The sequence below is a fragment of the Haemaphysalis longicornis genome, unplaced genomic scaffold (assembly GCF_048455015.1).
Source record: "Haemaphysalis longicornis isolate Haplotype H1 unplaced genomic scaffold, Haemaphysalis longicornis Haplotype H1 scaffold_3, whole genome shotgun sequence".
NCBI lineage: Eukaryota > Metazoa > Arthropoda > Arachnida > Ixodida > Ixodidae > Haemaphysalis > Haemaphysalis longicornis.
Genome location: NW_027526335.1, coordinates 54,960,316 through 54,979,267, shown reverse-complemented (window position 1 = coordinate 54,979,267; position 18,952 = coordinate 54,960,316).

Below are 18,952 nucleotides of genomic sequence, written 5' to 3'. Positions count from 1 at the left end.
AGGTTTCTCATCAGGCTCGGAAACGGATATACACTACTAAGCCTGCGAGATTTCGGGAACAACGTGAGCGTAACTGCTTTTTTAAGAAGAGTTGAAGGAGCTATACGTTTTTTGGCACCAGAAGTGAAGCAGACTTCCATTCTTGCAGCCGAGGTGTTAAATGTTGCTCTACATCTAATAAAACTCCAAGCTCCCAATAACGGCACTCCTACGTTCAAAGTCGATATATCAATCAAACATTTTCTCCAGGCTGCGTTTAAGGACATTATCAACTTATCAAGGGAAAGCATTCGCATCACATTCGAATCACCAAGGTACGCAAAAGAAGTGGAGCAAATGGTAATTGTTATAGCCCCACGAACTGTTCTGAACTATTTGGGCTTTTACTTGGTACAACACCTGTGGACCTTCTCTCCTCATGACGCGGCCGAAACTCTCCCGAATGGCTGGCGCGAACGCAAGTGTCTCCACATGGCCGAGAGGGCGGTGCCATCTCAAGTATTAGAGATCGGGTTGCACGTCTACAAGAAGCAGATAAATTTCACACACTTCAGCACATTAGCGGATGAAATGAAGCGGCGCCTAATCCGCAGTATTGCGTTCTTGCCTTGGATGGACCATGAAATGAAGGCGGTCCTAATAGAAAACCTGAACAGAATTCGAGTGCAGTTCATACTCCCAAAGCAGGTTCATTCAAATTGCTCGACACCCAGTGAAGACTCTCCTCCGCATCTGCAGTCTTCCAGCGCTGTCACTGTCTACCAGCGTGCCATGGAAGAACGTTTCGCGTCTTCCATTCTTAGGATTGTCCGTGGGGGTGACGCAGACCAGCCTCGCAGCGTCTTTTCGAGCCAGATTGAAGTGGACGCCGAAGGGAATTTGTACGTCCCACTTGCTGCAGCAGCCAGCGCCTTGCGTCAGCGTGACATGTCACCATACGTGGCCCTGATGCGCGAGACGGGCTTCATGGTGCGATTGGCTAAAGCGCTTTTACAGGCAATCTTTGGCCGTATTAATAACTACCAAGCTGCGTGGACCCCTTCTGCACACGCCCACTACCTCCGAGTACAAGCATGCTTCCAGAAGCATTTCCCCACCCTACGCGATCCATTGACGGGTGTGGTGGTGCGAAAGCCGACATCCGCGGCGGAAGGCGATGTCATTGAACACGTTGCCGTCGCCCTAGCGCACATCGAATTCCGCAGAGCCGTGCAACGATTCCAGGACAACTTTTCCGACTATAGACTGGCCGGAGCGGAAAAATTGTCGACGGAACAGCTGTTCTTTATCTCGTACGCAGATTCGGCCTGCCAGGCGTACGATGACGAACGTGATTTTCGGTTCTTTTTGTCAAGCGGAGAAAGCCCCTCGAGGCAACGCGTCAATGTGGTGCTGCTGTATGACGCTACCTTCCACCGGGCTTTCCGCTGCCGCCGTGGGCATGCTATGGTGCCAAGTCGTAATTGCAGTTTCTGGTAAAGCCAATGTTCGACCTACTGTCATTACGGTATCACGCCGCGAACCAGCCAGATAGTTATTACCGTAGCGTTGCGGCTTATAAAAACAAACAATACGACAGACATTTCCGTCCAAATAACGGATCTGCAAGGTGTATATAGATGCAGTGCGAATATAGCCATTGCCGGAAACAGATTACAAATCCGTAGGTTACTCTGTGAAAACTGCCAATACTTATCATTTACTACGTATTTATGTGGCGCTTAATGAGTTTTACTCGATGCCTCTTATAAATGCCCTTTGGGGAAGGTTTTGTTGTGCGTGAATAAACGTTCGTTTTTAAATCGTTCTGACGTGCTTTGTCTGTTTCGCCTAAACCACAAAGTTCAAAATATAGAGAAAACTGACGGGGAGTTTTGTTATCGCTTCAGCCATTGCGCTGTGGGCTCACAATAAAGTTATGCGTAGAAAATGAATGCATTGCTCAGCAAGGAATGTTATACACTCAATACATAAATTGCACAATTTAAAAGTTTTTTCGTTTCTTGTTTATATTTTTGCGTAGAGGGTTCTGAATTGTTCAACCTATTTTTCTTGCGTACTATTAACTCTCGAGGGCAACTGTGGAAGCTACTGAAGCATGGTAATTTATGTAAACTACCCAGATTTCATAAGTATATTTGTCTGGAATGGAGATCGTGGAGTTCGTTGACGCGGTAAATAACTTGGTACGAACACACTTGTTCTATTGCACGAAGTGATCCTAAAATACAAAACAAAAGGTTCAGTTCAACAACCAGAACACAAACTTTCAGTTTGCGCCTAATTTAAAAGCACAGTCGAGCAATCCTGAACACGCAGAACAATTTCACAATTGACCAGGCAGTACCAACCACGTGGCTTCCTCGCTCCTTGGTTATCGCGTCAGTGCGAGTACGCCGACATATAGCACTCAGGCTAAGCTTTCTTACACCCTCTTTGGCCTATACTCTGTGTGGTAAACATGTGCCATGGCGAGTACTCTTTAATGGCGTTGGGCCAAAATGGTGCTTGCAGGAACTGTTTCCAAATCTAGTGTGTTGCACTTGCCCACTGCATTACTAGCGCGCAGTAGCATACAGTCTTACACCGGTTTACTCGTACACTCAACACGCGAAAAATATTCACAACCACTCCACGTGACAGGAAAGCAACAGAATCTGCATGGCAGCAGAAGCCTGAGTATACAGTGTCGACGAGGTGATGACAAAGAAGAAAATGTTGGATAACGCTTAGTCCTACGCCTCCGAAGAAGATGCAGATATGTGTGGCCGTTATACAGAAGGCTATGGTGTGGCGCGTGGCCTAGCTCGGCCTAGCTGAAGGCCGAACTGTAGATACTGGTAAATACAAACCTCACCTTCCATGTTTCGTATCGCCTTCGTCCTACCGCCCCGTAACAACACGAAGTTTACCTTGCGTAGTGCTTGCGCTCCTTGCTTTTATAGAAAGCAGGAGACAAGTATTTGCCATTGCTAGCGGGCTCGTTGCGACAATCAAACATTTTATCGTTGATTTCTGCAATGGGTATACGAACGGCGGTATACATAAGTCAGTAGGCAAGCGTACAGTCGGGATCAATGTGAAGGTTATCGCGAGAGCGCCGACCGACCGCGACGGCAGCGCCTTTGCGTGACACTTTTTAGCATCAGCCACAGCGAGATTGTGCTAGGTTTGCTTCTCCCTTGGCCGTTCCATGCAGCGCACGCACTGCCGTCCGAAATGACAAATGCCACGCTCATTTCTTTTTTTCTTTATTCTTTTCTCCTATCATCGATGTACTACACACTGATACGCAGCCATCTCAGGGTCTATGTTGGCATACCGGGGCATCGTAGTATAAAAAAACTTGTAATTTGCTCCCGCAATGCCGCAATGTCGAGGTATCTTCGTTGTTATCAAATTGTCGAGGAACGAAACGCGGATACGTCACCCAAAAAGGAATGAAGAAAAAAACTGCGGCAGTCAGCCTTTGCAGAAGGGGGTGAGCGAATTCTATGCAAGAGCCAAGTGGTGAGGGAGGGTAGCATAATCTCATCTTCTCGAATGAAAAAAAAAGTGCCACGGAACGGCGCTGTCATCTTGCTCGGTCGGTGCTCCCGCGATAACCTTCAAATTGATCCTGACTGTACAGGTCTTTTGAATACGAAAGCGCAGTTATAATGTTGCTGAATTTTTATTTTATTTAATAAGAGTTGCCGTGGTCTGAATCAGTCATCTACCCGCCGCGGTGGCTCAGTGGCTAAGGCGTTGCGCTGCTGAGCACGAGGTCGCGGGTTCGATTCCCGGCCGCGGCGGCCGCTTTTCTGATGGAGGCGAAAAGCAAAAACGCCCGTGTGTACGAGATTTCGGCGCACGATAAAGATCCCCAGGTGGTCAAAATTAATCCGGAGCCCTCCACTACGGCGCGCCTCATCGCCTGCGTTGCGTCGGCGCGTTAAACCCCACAATCAATCAAATCAATGAATCAGTCATCTATTAAAGGACCATGCCACAACTCTATCAACAGCTTTTTATCGGATTACGTGGCCTCAACTACGTGGAAGTTCGCTCAATGCGCCCACAACAGGAATATCGAAAATGTGTGGACCCCGGGACACTTGTCACCAAGGGGAAATAAATTTGCCCATAGACAAGCCTTCCAACTCTCCTCCCAGGCCTCTGAGGAAACACCGAGTCTCGCTCCCCTGCTCACATTTCAAGACATCACCCAACACTACCGCCAATCAAGACAACATTTTCCTCCTTCTCATCCGCAGATTACTCAAACAGAAGTAATACTTCTTAGACTTCAAACAAACACCTTTCCTCACCCAATTTCGCTACATCGGTAGTGCCCCACCCAATACGCTGCCACATGTAAATTCTGGCCTAACCCATTTACCCTCATATACATGACCTTGGGGTGCGCACATAACCCAGCCCTCCCCCCTTTACCCACTTCCCTTCCCCTCCCTGAGCTGTGGGAGAACCTGACGACCAGCTCCGGTTTGGATGCACAGTAACTCGTGGTGTCCAGGGCTGAGACAGCATGGTCGTCCCTTGGTCTCCTGGACTGAGGAACCACTCCTACATCACCAGGCTCACAATAAAGGTTTTCCTCCTCCTCCTCTACAAAAGAGCCGACTTTGCTAAGTCTGTCTTCCCCCTTTCCGTAACCGAATGTGTGTGTAAAACACAAATAAGGGAGTAGCCCTCTAATACAGAGAATGTATTCAGTTGTAACATCTAAATAACACAAATTCCACACCTTTTCTTCTTAAGTATTACGCTGTAAAATCTTTAGTCTGCAGCTCGCTTTCCTCCATTCGAACACCGTAGGCGCTGTTTACAGTTTACAGACATTGCAGTTCTCGCGCAGGAGCACCAAAGCTGGAATGCGTTAATTCAATTCCTTGCTTTAGAGCCGGACACTTTCATGCATGGTCTACCGATCTAGGGAAAGCTTCCGCTGCACCTCAGCTTCCTCTCATAATATCTGGATGCGCGTGCTTCACTTGTCGTTAGCTTCGAAAGCACTGGTTGGTGGCTAGGTTGGCATCGTTTGCAAGAAAAATTGGTGAACCGGCCACCAGCATCTGGCGACATACTGTTTTAATCTAGTAGTGATGCTGGACGGTAATTAAACGTAGTCATAGCTTTGTCGTATTTGTAAAGATACCGAAGAGACACCAAGTCGGTGATATTGATTAAAACGCATAGACTCGAAGTTAAGAAACTTTTTAAATTTAAAACACAAAGAATGTTTACATCCGCTGGGGCTCGAACCATGCCGTCGGCGTAAGGATACAGAACTGTACCTTTACCCCAAAGCGGCCAAACGTCAAGATCCTTTTCGCAGTTGCGAAGGCGAATGGCATGATTGTTCAAAGAGAACCAATAGGTTGCGGCCGGTTGTACAGGAAGTCCATGCAGTTGTCGTGGTGCCCTGCGGTCGTTGTCACTAGTCAATCCTTCCGAGTGACTATGCGAGATGCTTGGGTTCGGTATGTCGACGTAGAGCCCCAATCGGGATTTGTGAACTGGCCATAAGCTCCTCATGTCACCTGACATCGTCATTGGCCAGTGCTCTTCAGTGCAGGAGTGCGTGTAAATTGGGAAGGAGTTGGTAAACCGCACATAATTGGGAATGCTCAGCATTGGGACAGGTGTCATGGGCACTGGCCAGACCAGCTGAGGAGGCATGTTGTTAGCCTACCGCAGCTGATGCGGAATTTTGGTATTTAGGGCTACATGCAATCAATGAAAATTTAGTTGAAAAGCTTCGGGCAATATGCTGCCAATCGAATTTTTTAAAGCAAAGCTTTCTAGCTCTACCAGCCAGCGGTTATTTCATGGCGTGCGGGTCAAGAAACCCCTAACGCGTCGGAGGCGGCAGTTGGGGGAAGGAGTCGGGGCGGAGGGTTTCACTCACGGAGCACAGTAGAGATGGCACCGCGAATTTACCCTGCGTCCCCCTGAAGGAGTGCCTGCAGGCGAGTGCGTCGGCGGGGTACGGCTTTGATGTTTGCTTTAGCGACGGTTGTTTTGCGCCTAATCTGGCGCAGCTTCGCGTCAACTGCGCGCTTCCGTCGTACGGCTTGATTAACTTTTTCGACAGCACCTCATGGCTAACCCGGACCCGACGGAATTAAGTGGTCGTACAGCAAAGACACGTTAAGGATTGGTTTGAAGGGAGGGACAACAAAGTGTACAGACCACATCCAGACATCTGGCCCCTAGAGAAACGCTACCTTTTGCCCACCGCTTGCAACGAATGGGACTCCGTTTTCTAAATTGGTGATTACCAATTCGGTTGTGTTTTAAGAGGTACTACAAAAGGCGAAAGTAGCAAATGGTTCTGATAAATAGTGATTATAAAAGTTGCCTCAGATTTCTCGCAATTCTCAAACTTACTAAAGTTTGAGAATATACCGATTTAAACAAGTTTAAATCGGTATAAATGAGAATCAATAAGCTCACTCGTCGAAGTGTTTCGGTGTCTGCGCTTGTGTCGCGCGGTGGTGTAGCCTCAAGCTAGCACATCAGAATGGCTAGGTTCCGTTGTCTCACGCTTCGAAAGAAGCTCCTCTCCGTTTTCTCTCTCCCGACTCACGGTCGGGCTAGAGCGGCGGCGTCCGCCGCCCTAGCCCGGCTGTGGCCGACGCTGCTGCGGCGTTCGGGACGTCACCCCGCGAATACCAGGTAATGGCTGGAAGAATCTCTGGTTCCACTCTTTGTAGAGCCACGTGTGTGAATTCAAGAGACGTCGCCTGGAAAATTGTAGTGGGTGTCGTTTAAAGCTTTGCTTTCCAACCACCTTCACAGCGTGGATTGGAGCTACTTTTTTTCCCTATTGTCCGGGAATTGTCATCAGAGGTTTTTAAACCGTGCCAAGGTACGTTCTGCCCCATTATATTTGCTGCCAGTGAAAAAAAAAAAAGAACAACCTCCGGAATTGGGAAGAGCACAATCATTGATGTCAAGCCGAGACAGGCGTGTATGAATACAGCATGACTCAAACTGTAGATATCGGTGTGGGCTCCCCCTGTGTCACTGCGGATCTGTAGAATAGCCGCCACACCCTTTCAGGAGTGAAAGTTCTAAAGTCTACGCTTTGTTGCGACCAACGTCCCGCTAACAGCGCTGTACGCTGTGCTCTCCACCTTCAGAGCTTGCTGTAATACGTTTAACGTATATCTGCGCGAGCACGTAGGGGCTGCGCGTGTGCTTTGCGAGGCTTTTGTGTTCGTAACGCTTCATTTGCAGACATCGTACCGGGTTCTTCTGCCTATAGGTGTGGCGTCTTCTCGTCAATATCTTTATGCTGGGATCATGGAAGACGGTCTACAACACTTTCGCGGTACACAGTGTAAGAAACCCTTTATAATGACATGTTAATTCCCGCCGAAGTTGCGCCGCAGCTTTGAAAAAAATAAAACCGGTTTTCATCAGATATCACAAACCAAACTGAAGTTACACCATAATTTGTTCCGTAGAAAAAAGGGAAAGTTAGACTGCGCTTATTCCAGTTCCGTCACATGTTTTAAGGCGCAGTAGGCATTGTCTTAACAAAAACGCGCTGCAGGAAAGACAACTTTACATTGTGGGAGGGCTAATGATGACGATGCAAGAAACACCCGCTTCCTGTCATTGGAATCGAATCTGCTACTCTCGCGATATGGAGCCGACGTCTATCCTATTGCGCATCATCGCATTCCGGGTCCCTCAGCTTTTCCTTGGGTTCGTTGGGCGGGCGTTCCCTTTGCACTTCCAGTTGAAATGGACTTTAGGTTGTAAATGAGGATTCGTTTAACGACGACGATGGGTGGAAAGGGACGGGGGGGGGGGGGGGGGGGGGCGTTCAGCATTCCTGTGAGATAGTGTAAATATATTTATTGTTTCTAGAAAAGAATCTTTAGGGTGGTCGCCTCATTCCAGGAGTCCACTGGCACGGATTGCGTCTTCTGCGCTCTCCACCAAATTGCGTGCTACACGTCGAGGGAAGAGCTGGGCAAGGCGCCCTTCCAGAGCTATCAAGTGTGGAAGGGATTTGGCCGGTCAAGTGGGCTTTGTGTACAGCCGCCCACCACAAGAAAAAGTGTGCCGGATTCCTCCCAAAATCGGCACGAAGGGGTATGCAGGGAGTGTGCTATGTAGTGGTGTATCCTCGGGGAGGGGGTGAGGTAAGTGCTAGTTTATCATGCGGGGAGTATTTTCCCGTCACCCTTGGGGATTCGTTTTACTCGCAGGCAGTTGCACTCCGATCGTTGACTCTTGGAATTTGATTTTTAGGCGGATTTCACTTTCATCGTAGTGGTTTTGACTCTGGAATTTTGTGACTTGTTTTCGCACACAATAAAGATTCGCATTTCAACCGTCATCGTCGTTGAATGGGGGAGATTTTTACTTTTTCTGGTCCAGACGCCAGGCCACACTATGACATGCTTATCTAACGTTGTTAAGCGTTTACAGTCTTTTCCGTGGGCCTTGTGCTCCGATAAAAAAATTCAAAGGGTTCTTAAAACTTTCTAAGTCGATGGCCTAGTTGGGCATCCTGTTGATATCGCTGCCGCAGTTTCACCCATAGCCGCTTCCCTCCGACGGCGGTTACTACGAGCGGCATGTCGAGCTGTTCTATAGCCTCTTCCGCCGTGGCATACTTTCTAGGTCTTCCCCGCCCGCGACTAGGGCCTGGTGCGTCGTCAAAAATAGCGATGTGGTATGAGGCTCTTAGCCTACGCGGTGCGCCCAGAATGTTATATGGTCGGTTGACCTTTCTCAAAGAACTCATGGGGCGCTCTTGTATCACTTTCCTGGCACTTGCTCCCCGGCTCGAGTTCTGATCTTCCGTGGCCCCAATTTTTTGTACGATTTTCTTAACTACCGTTTTCCATGAAGCAGAGATTTAAGGCTATGGCCTTGAAGAAAAAACACTAGTGCTACGAAGAACTACGCTTTGGTACAAGTAGATTTTGGTGTCAGAACGATCATAGCCTTCTGCTCCTATCTCTTCCAAACCCGGAATGTATCTTTAATATAGTTTTCTTTATGCTGGATGGTAAACTTCCGGAAAAATGTGAGACAAGAACAAGCGTTCTAAGCGCTAAAATTTGTGTTATCAGACCAAATCGCCAAGAACACTTGATTACGTGTTGTGTTGCACGTATTGCTGCCTAAGTTGCTTTTTACTTTATATTTATTCTTGTACGCGCAGTTCGTCGCGTATCTCACGCTGCCAATATCATTGTTGAGCTGCTCTGACATTAGGGGAGAAAGCCGAGTTTGCCTTGTCAGTGCGGCTCAGCGGTTGTTGGCTGAAAGACCTGTTTGACAAAAGAAGAGGAAGAGACAGACTGACATCTTTTAGAAGGCCCCTGAAAATTGCTTGCCTGAGCGCAGGGAACGTTTCACGAAATAATGACTGGGCGCTCTCACTGCGTTCTGAAACTCACGGTAGTGCAATTTTTATTCTTCAACTACGCGCATTACTCGTCAGGTTATAAACAAAACTGTAGAGCATAAACACATACAAAAAATGAAGGCTCTGCAGCCCCAAGCGTGTTCATTCCAGAGCGCAAGAGCAAGGAGATGCAATTGGAAAGCACCGGACCAGCACAAAGGTCAGTGGACCGTCACAGCGTTCTTTTTCTGACGGTTCGCCTTAGCGGGTGGGAGTATGTCATTTGAACCGCTTCCAAGATCAAGGTCTGCAGCTTTGTATTTTTATTGTGCTGCTAGTTCAGAAGTATTTGAAAGAGGTAAAACTGGTGCAAATAAGTATTAGTCAAGCCGCTGAACTTTCTCGACAAAGCCGCTTTAGCGAAAGGGTGGGAGGTTCGGTACTAACCGCTATTTTGCAGGGAACTGCATGAACTTGAGAAAGTTCTCCAGTTTTCTATTTCGAAAGTAAAAAGAAAAGTACTGAAGTCAGTGCTTCGTGACATTTGGTGCATTTATCTTTGTTTTTGTCATAGGACTCATTGTAGTGGGTTCCCACAGTAAAAACAAAAGATCTTGCTATCGCGACGTTACAATATTCGGCTTCATGTTGAAAGCTAAAGCGAATACCGCCAAACCGCCATAAAATGCGCCCTGATTGTGAAAATCGAAAAACGCAAAAAGATTGTTTTCTTCACGATTGCCGGGAGAGCTCAGCATGGTTACAAGCTTAACAGGCTACAGGTTTAGCCGAAATATCCTATCATAACTTTATCAACATAATCTAATTGATTGAATCACGAATGCTTTTCTCTATTCCAACTGGTTATCAACTTAATCTAATTGATTGAATCATGAATGCATTTCTCTATTCCAACGCCCGCACCTACGCTCATGAGCGCCATCTGCAACCACTATTTTGAATTATCTTCACTACGGCGTGCCTTCAACACTGCGATGCGCCATTTAACAACGCCAGGGGTTCCCGCAGTCTGAAGTGCGCCTTCAGTAGCGCAACGTCAGCCAGCGGACCTGGGTCGTTGCCGCAGCAAGTGCGGCTAGATGTGAACTCAAGTGCTCGGAAGAGTATACATTTTTCTCTCAGAATTTGTTGCTTGTTTACATTGCTACAACCTGCTCGTCCGCAACTCTGCAAGCAACGTACCGCCCATATTTGGCCGGAATCTGGTTTGGCGCACAACAGACGGGGTTACGTTCTTGCCGAAATGGATGCGTAAAACGGAAGTCGAATGACCTATTTTGTGAAAGGACCTGTTCTCATTGTTCAGAGCCAGCACTGCCCGTTGCTTTCCCTTTTATTAACAATCACGCGCTGCAAAATAAAATACACAATCGTTTGTACTATAACGCAGTTGATACACTTTAACCATATCCTAGCACGCGGAAATAGCGCGAACTATGCCCTGAAAAGCGAGTTCATATTATAGCGCTGGCTGAGGGGACTAAGGATTTTGGATGGGGGAAGGGGTGGTTAGGATACGGAGACTTAGGATGTGGAAACTTAAGAAATGCAGGAGCTGGGGGAATCTAGGCTAAGGGGACACTGAGAAATTCTACACGTACTGCGTACTTTTAAATGTATCAATTCTTTATGAGCTGTTGAGAAATAACAAGATTTAAGACGTGACCTTTTTTGCCTCGCGTTAACAGTGCTACCAACTCATCTAAATTTATTTAAATATAACTTGCGACAAAAAGATCAGTTGTGGGAGCTGAAGCAGATAATATTTGGCGAGTGTGCACTTTTTCTAATAAATGGCCGTATATTGAAGCATCATATCTTTTGACACTAAATAACGAACAAGCGAAGAAAAGTTTTATATCGTTTATTTTTTGGTGCCTAGAAACTAAACATGAGCAATATCTTGGAGTGTCAACATACTGCTGCTGCCGGTTGTCGTTTAATTTTGCAGTTTGGCCGCATAAAAAAACTTTGGAAGCTTTGATTTTGTGAAATAATTTTTAGGGTTCTTTGCAGGCTAGTCAGAAGAGCAGAAATTGCGCAACCTTGCTTCCGTAAAGACGCTAGAGACTACATTTTGACACACAAGGAAGGTGACCCAGTCTACATTACGAAAAGCAGAAGCTTTATGTTGTTAATTTTTTAATTTGAGCTTAATTTGCCGACATTTTGCACACCCTATATAAAGATTTGGAAACATTTGGGCTCGTCCTTATGTTAAAAACAAGCCCATTTGTTACGCAACTATTGAAACACATACCCGTAACGCTAAGCAGAGCTGTTAAACTCTTTCCACCGAGTGTCACATCCATCTTATAGGGTTGAATGTCGCATTCTTTTTCACGCTAAAACGACGACATTTGGTCAAAAATCGTCGTGGAAAAATGGGCGGAGGAATCGAAGCAGGGAAAAAATTAACGAAACAGTCTTGAATGGCCCTCACAGGCTACAGTAGCTTTAGCTAAAAGCAAGACGCGTTCTCGCGCGAAGCGTTTGTTTGCACTTTGTGTCGGCCATCCTCGGGTTTCAAAAAGCAAGAAGCTTTTATCTTCACGCCGATGACCCGTGAAACCAAAAGCCTCGTTTTCCGGCTGGATCGGCGCCATCCGCTCTGCTCTACGTAAATGCTCCACGCTGGCCCATTTTGACAACCACAAATATGGGCGAAAAGCTTGTGCTGCTTTCCTCTGCCAGTTTCTCTTCTGACCTCGCTGGAGGAAACCGTATATTACGGAAGGAAGCCGCCTTTCTAACGGGTCTTTTTTAAAACAGTACACAGTGTTTTGTACTTCTTTCGACGTCTTAAGAAATCTAATGTTAATAAGGATGTGCTGAAAACAACGCAACAAAAAAGATTGCTGTTGAAGCCAGCCATCCGGAGAAATTGCGATACCGGGCCGCCACAATAGGGGGTGAATAATAATGCTACGTCCTGCGGGTCCTGCTATCAGAGTTGAGCTCGCAGCATACATACGACGTGCAGATTACGAGAGGTCCGAGCCGAGGTATACGGCAAACTAGAAATTATGCATTTACTTTTTGTGTCCAGGGGAACATATGGTTTCCTGGCAAAATTGTTTGCTACTTTACGCCCAGCTTGAGGTTTTTGGTTTAAAATTAAATATTTGTGTTCAGGATGACTATGCAGCCACTGCTGCCTCCTCCAGCCAAATTGGTGATTGCTTTAAAGTTGAGGCGACTGCTTTGAGAGCGACGTCAGAACGTTGAAACTGAAATGCACTTGAGGTGAAAGCGTCCGCTGCGGCTGGGAACCAAACCCGATTACATGGGTTCTGCAGCACAGCGCTTTCGTCACTGAGCCATGGCGTCAAGTAACTTTACCGTCGGCGTCACTCGTTGGTTCGGCGTCTACCCTTCCGTGCTTAAGATGTTTTATGTAAAATGTCTACGAATTGTCTCTGATTAATTGTGGGGTTTAACGCTCCGACGCTACACAGGCGATCAGGAGCGCCCTATAGTGGAGGGCTGCGAATTAATTTGTACCACCTGGGAATCTTTAACGTGCGACGAAATCTGGAACACACGGACGTTTTCGTTTTTCGCTTCCATCAGAAAAGCGGCCGCAGCGGCCGGGAATCGAACCCGCGTTCTTGGGCTCAGCAGCACAACGCCATAGCCAGTGAGCCATGGCGGCAGTTGCCAACGTGTTGTCTCTAGGAGGCGCATTCACTCAAAGTGAGCCACTGTTGCCTTTGTGGATGACGCTAGGTAAACCCAGGTTTCGAGCTGGCTCAGTGGCATTGAAGCGCCCTCGTGTACAAGTAACATCGAACGAGCAGCGTCACTAACGGTGCGCAACAACACGAAGGACTGAAGGCGCTTTAATTTGGAGGTAGCTGTAATATTGAGCATATATTTTTTCTATAGCTTGTGCAAAGCACAACATGAAAGTCTGGCTCCTGAATCACAGTGGCGTATTGGCGCCACACCGACCCACCCTTAGGTCAGCATTCCCTGTTTTATAATGGGCTAATATGTTTGAAAACATCTTTATTTAGATGTTTATCCGGTCCTTTCATCTAAGCACTTCATCTAAGTCTGTTATCCAGTCCTTAGGCAAATCTGGGAAATACCCTTTAAAGAGGGCGGCAAAGCTGCCTGGTAGCTTGTCGAGTGCGTATTGCCGCAATCATATCAATGTGCGCCACTTAGAGAAAACCTAGAATGTTGTGTATTCAACACTGGGGACCTAGATTTACTCTAGGAAAGGTGCGGTGTGAGTAAGGCAGTTCTGATTATGTATGCATTGTTCATCTACTCGTTTTTTAAAGCTAACCATTTTAATATAATATCAACATTCATATGATGACATTGCTTTAAGCGGGTCCCCAGAGAAACAACCTCCCTGCATCTTTTACAGTGATGCTGTATAGGGCCAACCCTCTTCCCTCAACCCCCCCCCCCCCACACACACACACGCACACTTTGTTTTCATTCCGGGTAAGCCGCTTTGCTCTGGCACCGCTACGGTTCTCCTCCTAGCCACCGCTGGCACCTCTTTCACAAGTTTTATAGCCCTGGCATCCACCAAAGCCTCTATCACAAGCTCCGAAATCCGCTGAAAACGCCGCTAGCGCCGTTACCAGCGGTTTCAGTTTTACCTCGTTATGGGACGGACGCGGATCGTTTGTTCCGAGGAACAAGAGTGGTATATGAAGGAGCATCGGCCCGCAAAAAAGCATGAATGGGCGCGAAAACACTGGACAGCTGTTGCCGCAGAACGTGCAGTCGCCGCCATTGCTGCCTCAACTTCCTCCTCATCGAGTAGCTGCGAACCCCCTTTTGGATGAAGGAACTTTTACCGCTTGGAACAGCGACGTAAGCCAATAATTCTTGTTCAGGTTGAACGGTTTTCGTAACGACATTTTCGTCAGTTGTATTCATATGTAAGCACGCGCACATCACCGTTGGCCGATTTGTGCATTCACAGGGAAGGGGGGGGGGGGGGGGGCGGCATGCACGTCCTGCTAGGCTTCAGGTTCTCACCCCGATGACATGCCCGTTGTACTGGTGGCAGATAGACGTCTCACAGACCGATGCGACTTCACTGGCATCCTCCATCGAGGGGTTTGGGCTGGTGTATTACACTGAGATTAAGATGCCTAGGGCGCGGGAGGGAAACGAAGAACCGGATGTTTATCCGCTTGAATAACGCTCAATCTTGCCAATGTTTTATTCAGATAATTGGCTACGAAGTATGCTCAATTGCACATTACAAAAAACTCAGTGTCTGGACGGCACTCCGACGGCACTCCAGCTCAGCGCTACAGCCATGGCTAGAGCGCCATCCGACGTCATTCGAATTTATAAGCGTGAGCTGACGCCGGCTTGTGTGCCGGCGTGCTTAAGAACTTCCGTCTTATACCCACTACCTTACAAAAAAACTCAGTGTCTAGACGGCACTCTGACGGCACTCCAGCTCAGCGCTACAGCCGTGGCTAGAGTGCCGTCCAACGTCCTTAGAATTTATAAGCTTGGGCTGACGCAGGCCGCACCGTGTGCCGGCGTGCTTAAGAGCTTCCGTCTTGTACCCCTGTTCTAATGCAAACTTAAGGTTATTCAAAGCGAATGAAATTAGCTGGTAAAGACATTCGGTTTTGGCCATGCGGGTCTAGTAGGCGAAAGATTGCAACTCGACTTCTTCCATGATTTTTAACGGGATTAGAAATATGCATTATAAATACATAACTACAGTTATGTATTTATTATATTATCTAATTTCATTTATAATTAACAAATACTTAATTATAGATAATAGATATAATATATTATTGTCTGTGTAAGAAGGAATAACACTTAAAGAACTGTTGAAATATCGAACAAATATAACCCTGTATTCTTAACAAACATGGAACCAAAAAAGTTACAGGTAAAGAACTACATTAATCTTAACCGAACAATGGATCGCATACAGCGGATCGCATACCGAGATGTCAAAGGTACCTTTACGCTATGAGGCGCGCCGTAGATGAAAGATGCTGATTAATTTATACCACACGCTGAACTTTATTGGCGCCGAAATTTCGAAGCAGAACACGTTAAACACCTCTTTGACGTTAAACACCTCTTTGATTTAACAGCATTGAAATGACGGCTTTTTCAGTGCTAGCTCGACCTATGAAAGCTAGATTGTCATGCACAAGTTCAAACATTATTTGACTGAATCCATGCATAATATCCAAAGAAATCAATGCGATAAGCATAAAGGCCATTAAATTTCACAAAAGCTCACCCCGACTAAAGGTCTTGACTCCATACCCAGTGACACAGGATTCAGACACGAATGAAGCTTCCGTTTTTCTTCGCCGGGTAGTCAGGGCGGCATAAACTGCACATTTTGTCATTGGAAATGCATGCAAACGGGCCTCACGTCCAAGCAAGCGTCAGAGACTATGAATGATTACCGCAACTGGAATATACTTTCATGTCATTTTGAACGAGGGCTAATATGTGCCATAGGGAATCAAAGCCACGTGTATTCAGGTATCCAAACGTCGCCGACTAGCATCATCGCAATAACGCATGCATTTTTCGACTGCTCCATGGTAGTTTTCTATCGGGGTGGAGTGAAGACCTTTTCCTGGGGTGCAATCTCCTTGGAAGGAAAAAGTTTGCAGCCGAAACCTCTTCGGGGGGCAACCTGTCTGAAAATTTTTCCCCAAGGCTGAAGCGCCTTCAACAGACTTCCCCAAACCTCGTTGTCCGATTTTTTGACCAGCAACGTTTTTGAGTGAGTGTAAACCTATTGAATTTCGGGACAATTTTGTAACCCAGACAAGGTTATCTATGTTTCGGATACTTTTTGTGGGGGCTTGAGGGGTTGTGTGTTGCTACCCTTCCGTTCTCCAGAAGTGATTGCCGATGCGTCTTCATTTTTGGGGATGTCGAGTCAGCATTTATTTGTCATGGTTGCTTGGCGCCCCGGTTGCAGTTTTGTAGCTTGCGCAGTGCGTCAAAGGAGTAGCGAGAGCGATACGGTCGTCCTTTGATTTTATTTGTTCCTGGAAAATATATGCTAAAAAAACAGGAACGAAAAAACTGCTTGGTCGTGATACGGGAGTGAAGGTTACAGCCGCGAAGAGCAAGTGTCGGCATCTCTTAGGGCTGGCCACTTGAAAGGAAAAGATCCCCAGATTAACCTTGACAAATTACCAGAGCAAGAAGGTCGCTGACCCGTGAGAGAATGCTTCGCCATACTTTCTCTCTACGGCGTTAAGCTTTCTAGATTGAGCGTTTGCGTCCCCAGGTTTTGTAGGGTCTCGTATGATTTTGTGATAATTTGAATCGGCTTAACTACCGACGGCCATTGAGGAATTGCACAAAGCATATCGTTAGAAAGTCAAGCTCTTTGAACAGATATTTCAGACGGCAACATCTTGCCTGGATGTCACTGACAAAGGAATGAATTAAAGAAAGAATTGATGCTGATATTAACTAACCTGACTGTTGACTGTCTTGGAGAAAAGAAAATACCTCAGTGCTGGTCACAGTATATGGGCTGTGGGAAACCCCGACATGTGTTCTATTTATGTCGAGGTTGTTATGTTGCGGGTTTTATTTTTGTTGAAGGTTTCCCTTTGTAAAACGTTACAAAATCCAGAGAGACACAAGATTCCTTATGTATTTTATGGACAAAAGCTTTAAATGTGTGATGTCCCTTGCGACGTTGGGCCTTCGCCTCCCGCTGTCTTAGTCCTGCATCCTGCTACTGCTTTCGACGTGTAGATTGTGCATCGCATTGCCTTAAATATTCGACCAACTGTCGTTGCGCATGTCGTAAACTTGCATGGTCCTCCTTTGGCGCCGCGCAGGTGATGGCGATGGCTCAGGATTTAGGTGTGACGGGCGTCGCCCTTTGGTTAGTAGGTAGGTAGGTAATCCGGTTTATTTAGACGGGAGGTTGGAAGCCAATATACCTCCGGCTACTCTATTCTGCTGAATGAAGACAAATGAACCTGGTTTTAAAATCACAAGTTCACTGCAAAAATGCCCTCCTGTGTTTGTATTCGCAGGTTTGCGGTAAAGGGCTTTCACTCACGGTTAATATTTTGAGGCGACACTTGCCGTTATAAAGAACGGGTTTAAGGCACGGACAACCTTATTTTTAAGACCAGCGACAGGCCATGGGCCCAGTAGAGTTGCTAGACCAATCATACGATGGTCAGCTACTGGCAGTTTGTGGTACAGTTTACGGCTTCGCCAGGAGTTCAATGGGCATACTAAGAACACGGGGAAACACCTCCCTCAGGCTCTGCGCATGCGCAGGATGGTCAATTTCCGAAGGTTATTCTGAACAAAACTTCAGTGTCCCTGTACTCTATGAAGAAGGGTGACCAGTGAAGCTGGGGCAGTCCAAAGAAGGCACAAAGCACAACACGCTTGTTTGTACTTTGCGATGGAGGATACTCCCTAACAAATTAGCTCAAACTAAGCAGGATCGAGCTTTATTCTAGCGGGTCAGCACGGGATAGTCTGCTTCCCTGCCGCGTCCTATCTTACTGTGTGTGTCAAACACCAACCAAAACCAGGAGAGCAGCCAGGTTGCATTGGGACGTGAGAAGCCTTTCTCCCAACAGTGCAACTGGCATCTCATCGGTAAGGGTCTTTGTAGAGATGTGTTAAAGGGGTCCTGAAATACCTTCCACCGATGCGGGGATGTATATGTAACCAAATAAAGCAGTGTATTAGCAATCTCCTCCCGCAAGAAGTTTGTTAAAGCGATGAGTATTAGCTGAAAAATCGTAAATCGAAAACCGCGGATTATCGTCGCGCGGCATTTCCTCCTCCTTTCAACACTTTCTCCGCTGTTGACGGTGCGCGAGCCTTCCCTCCCATGATGCTGCTCTCCTCAGCGGTGACGTACTTACGCTTTTGCTCTCCTCAGACTGCCGTCTGCTACGGGCAAGCTTTTTTGGCTTTTTCATCTTTGTTGACACCATGGCTCCCGCACTCCGCTCAAGGCTGGAAAAGCGGGCGAAAGACCTGGCCGCATGTGTGCGGCCTGGCCTTGCCCTTACGCTGTGTACGTTGCTGCGGTTGCTATCGGCGGCACGGGACTTTTTATCGGCGGCGAACTCGCAGCCGCATGGGGAGGGTCGTGCGCTCGTTCCCTTTGATGCACCGCGCACTGTGTATCCAAAAAGCGCCGTCTCAGATGTGGCCCTGCTGGTGCCAGGTCTTATTTTGCGGCGGCGGTAATTCCTACCGGCGGCATGTGAAAAAGACATTTTAAACCGATTCAGAACCCGTGCACAAAAAGCGCCGGTAGGGATCGCTTTATCAGCGGCGATGAAAGGGATGGTGCAGAGCAAACCAGCGCCGCACTTGAGCAGCGTGCACCCGTGTTCTGACAAGGTGCACCCATATCTTGTGAATGGTAGTAATAGAGAGTTTAGAATAACGTACGCAGCCGTACGCAAACAGTTAGCGAGCGCTATTTTTTGCATCGTTCGCACTGCGCATGCACCGTACGTTAAGACGCTTCTGCGTTTAGCGGATGGAAGAATAGCGAGGGCTATTTCAGCAAAATAG